General features: G+C 37.2%; 1 pseudogene; it reads left to right on the top strand.

Moving 5' to 3' along the window:
* The first annotated feature begins 2,125 nt into the window (after window positions 1–2,125).
* On the top strand, window positions 2,126–2,615 carry LOC130974853 (uncharacterized; annotated as a pseudogene).
* The last annotated feature ends 1,789 nt before the right edge of the window (window positions 2,616–4,404 follow it).

Consider the following 4,404-nt stretch of genomic DNA (forward strand, 5'->3'; position numbering starts at 1 on the left):
AAGCAAGTAAACTTGTAAGAAGATAGCTCATGAAAGCAGGGAACATAGAATTAAGCACTGAACCCTTACTGGTACTGTATATCACTCTAACTCTCAAGTGTCTAGGGTTAATCACTCTATTCTTCCCTAGACATGCTTTCTCAACCTTGTTCTTCATCTAACCAATCAACAAATATTTAGCATACTAATGCAAACATCATGAGGTCTTTTCAGGGTTGTAATGGGGCTGAGGTAAAGGTAAGGATAAATATATATATATATATATATATATATATATATATATATATATATATATATATATATAAGGCTAAGTGAGCTAACAAAGTGAATCCTTGATCAGTCTAAGAACTCACCTAACATATACACACTTTATATAATTTAAAATACTTTACCTAGCTACCCAAATTTTTTCTACTTTTGTATTACATGCTCATGTATCAAACTTATTTTTGAATTTTGTCCTATGTGCATTTATTCTTTTTATTTTGCATTTGGGGTAATATTTTTATTTTTTATTTTTTTTGTATCCTCTTGTTTAATTACTTAATAAATTTTTTTTATCAATGCACATGGTAATTTAATTATTTTGATTTCACATAAGCATGCTTCCCAAATTTTCAAATAACTTATTCAATTTAATTTCCTACTTTTTTTCTATCATCCCATGTTCCCATAAAATTCCCCACACTTAAATTATACACAATATATATCTTAAGCTAACTAAGAATTCAACTTGGGATTTTTATTTTGTTTTTCTGCTTAAGGCTAGTAATGTGGTTATGAAATAGGAGGGGGTTAAAAGGCTCAAGGGAGCTAACAAGGATGGCATAAAAGATAGGTTTATTTGGGATAAGCGAGCAAAAATACAATTAATGGCCTCAATCATATGCAAGCATGTAAATATACTAAATAGTGGACATATAGAATGGAACAAAATATAGATTGCAGTTATAGAGAAGGAAAACATACAAGAATAAAATTCATGGTTAAATAATATAACCATATAAATAGGCTCAAAATCTCATAGGTTGTGTGTTCTTAGCTTTTTAAACTATGTTCCAAATACAACTTCAAACAAATTTAACAAAAAATTTTCAATTTAAATTAGTGAAATACTATAAAAATTTCTTGAAAAAGAAAATATTACTTCAACTAAGTAGTAACTAAATGCATAAAATCAAACAAACATGCAATCAAATATGCAAATGCAACAATAAACAAACAAAGAAAATAGAATATTGGTGTTGAAAAGAAGGTAACTAACCCATGGAAGTCGGTATCGACCTCCCCACACTTAAAGATTGCACCGTCCTCGGTGCATGCTAAGATGTGCAAGTGGATGGGGGTTGTAGTTTCTCAGCTGGTGCTCTTTTTGTTCCTTTACTTGCCGGTGGTTTGGGAGTAGCTTTCTCTTTACCCTTCTTGGTGGCCATCCTGAAAAAGGAAAAAGAAATTAACTTTTAAAGCTAAGGGTTAGAGCAAGGAATAGGATGGTACAAGTGATAATCAATGCACGGTAAAGAAGGATGTTGTTAACACATGGTCATGACTACATGTGAAAAGTTCATCAATTGAAAATATGGCAAGTGCGTGTGATGGCTATTAAATGCAAGATGTTTATTGGCATGCTGGCAAAGGCATGAGTAGCATAGATCAAGCATTAAATGCCCAAATTAGATTATCATCACTTTCAAACTAACAATCTATTTGTATTAACAATTATATTTTAATTAATAAAATATAAAAGGGGTTTTGTGAAAAAACAGGCATTAAAGTAGTAGGATAACATAAAAGTAGTGCATGATGCCATACGGGCTTTTTCACAAATGAAAAAACAACCATTTGTACCCATGAACTTTACGAACGATGACAAAAGTACCCATTAAAGAAGAAAACTAACGTTGTATCTATGAAAGATGGATTCCGTACGACAAAAGTACCCAAATCCTAAATTTATGTTGACTTTTTAATAAAATTCCAGAATTACCCCCATCCTTTATCTTAATCCTCTCCTTTCTTCAACCGATCGGATTCCGAAAATCCCTCCTTTCGCCGGAACCACCCACACGCCATATGCCCCAACGCCACCACAAGCCACACCCACTATCATGGAAGCTGAGAGAAAATGGATTTTCACGCTGTTCAGTGCTGTGTTCCTCACTTTTATGGTTCTGATAATGTCTTCCTTCTCTTCCTTTAGCTCCCCAAAGGCTTTTCCTTCCCTTGTTCAGCATGGTTCTCCTTACCCTCCTTCTTTTGCGTACTTTATCTCTGGCGGGCACCAAGATAAGGATCGAATCTTGCGGTTGATGCTGGCAAATTATCACCCAAGGAATCGATACCTCCTTCATCTTGGAAGGGACGCCAGAGATGACGAGAGGCTGGCCCTTGTCTCTGCTGTGATGGCGGTGCTGGCTATTCAGGCTTTTGGGAACATTGATGTGGTTGGAAATGCTGATTGGATCACGTACTTGGCTTCATCCAATGTTGCCCTCACGCTGCCTGCTGCTGCCATCATGTTGAAATTGGATTTTGGTTGGAATTGGTTCATCACTTTGAGTGCACGTGATTATCCTCTCATCACTTAGAATGGTACGCCAAATTTTCTGTTATGAGATTTGGGAAAGAAGAGAGGAGGGGATGAAGATAAAGGATGGGGGTAATTCTAGAATTTTATTAAAAAGTCAACATAAATTTAGGATTTGGGTACTTTTGTCGTACTAAATTCATCTTTCATGGATACAATGTTAGTTTTTTTTTTTAATGGGTACTTTTATCAGCGTTTGCAAAGTTCGTGGGTACAAATGATTATTTTTCCTTCACAAACACTTAGCATGCATGGTAAATAAGTTATTGAAAGTATTAAATTGAACATGCAAGCAACCCTATAAAAAGTAATATATAATTGTCAAACAATTTCTTAATAATCCACAAGCAAAATAATGATCCAAATAAATTTCCAACACGAATTAAAAGAAAAAGAAAGAAAAAGAAAACATAGATAATGAAAGTAAAAAGAAAAAGAAGAAGAAAACATAAAAATAAGAATAAGAATAGAAAAGTAAAGAGGGAAGAAGAAAAGAAAAAACCTTGATAATGGTGGTGAAAAAGAGGAAGTAGAAGGTGAGAAAGAAGGAAGAAGGAAGAAGAAAGAAGGGAGAAGAAAGAAATAAGAAGGGATAAGAAAAATTAGGATTTGGAGAAGAAAAGATAAGATATTTGGCTGATCTGGATAAGTTGTGCGCAGCATGTGATGCGAGCGTGTGGGTCACGCGTTCGCGCGGATAGCGCATCTATGAAGTGACGCGGACGCGTGGGGCACGCGTTCGCGTGGAGTGATTTGTGCCATTAACGCGAGGGCAGCCTCGCAGTCGCGCAACTCTCTGTTTGAAACTCATTTTGCCAAATTTTAGGGTGACGCGGTCGCGTGGGGGACACGATCGCGTGAATGACCTTTCTTTTAAAATGACGCGGATGCGTGGGGGACGCATTCGCGTGGTAGGGCTGGTGCTTCTAGCACGGTTCCAGCCCCACTCCATCACAACTTGCTGCCATACACCCTTTTTACGTTGATTTTTAGGGCACGCATTCACGTGGGTTACGCGGACACGTGGGAGCATTTTTCCCACATGACACGGACGCGTCAGCAACGCGGTCGCACGGGTCAAATTGTGCCAAAGACACGCCTCCAGCTATGCTTTCGTGTGGCTCTCTGTTCAATTTTGTTTTCTTCCCAACGCACATATGACGCGGACGCGACGACGACGCGGTTGCGTCGCGTGCGATTTTTTTTTTTTTTGATGTAGTATGAAGAATGCAATGCTAATATGAATGTTATGCAAAATTCCAGGTTCAATCAAAACTCAAAAATAAACAAAACAGACTAGAATTAAAACTGAAGAGGGAAGATCATACCATGGTGGGTTATCTCCCACCTAGCACTTTTAGTTAAAGTCCTTAAGTTGGACATTTGGTGAGCTCCTTGTCATGGCGGCTTGTGCTTGAACTCGTCCTAAAACTTCCACCAATGCTTGGACTTCCAATAAGTTCTATCAATACCAAGTAAATTTCTCAAGCTTTGATGTAGTTCTTCACAAGCTTTGAGCTCCCAAATTTGATCCTCATATATTCCTGGATCCCAAACCTTGTTTCTACACTCATCTTCAAGTTGATCATCATTATTCCAGCCAGGTGGCAAGCAATTTGAATTCTCACTAAAGCGTCCAAACAACTTTCTAGACCCATTCAATTGAGCTCTACACCAACCTTTGCGTTTAAACTTAAAGCTTCCAACCATAATGAACCTTGCAGGACAATTCTTACCACTGACCATCTTTCTCTTACTCTTAATGCCACAAAGAGCTCTAAGTTGACCATCTGTCTCTAGTAGCCCATATTCAGGTG

The sequence above is a fragment of the Arachis stenosperma genome, chromosome 4, assembly GCF_014773155.1.
Source record: "Arachis stenosperma cultivar V10309 chromosome 4, arast.V10309.gnm1.PFL2, whole genome shotgun sequence".
Taxonomy (NCBI): Eukaryota; Viridiplantae; Streptophyta; class Magnoliopsida; order Fabales; family Fabaceae; genus Arachis; species Arachis stenosperma.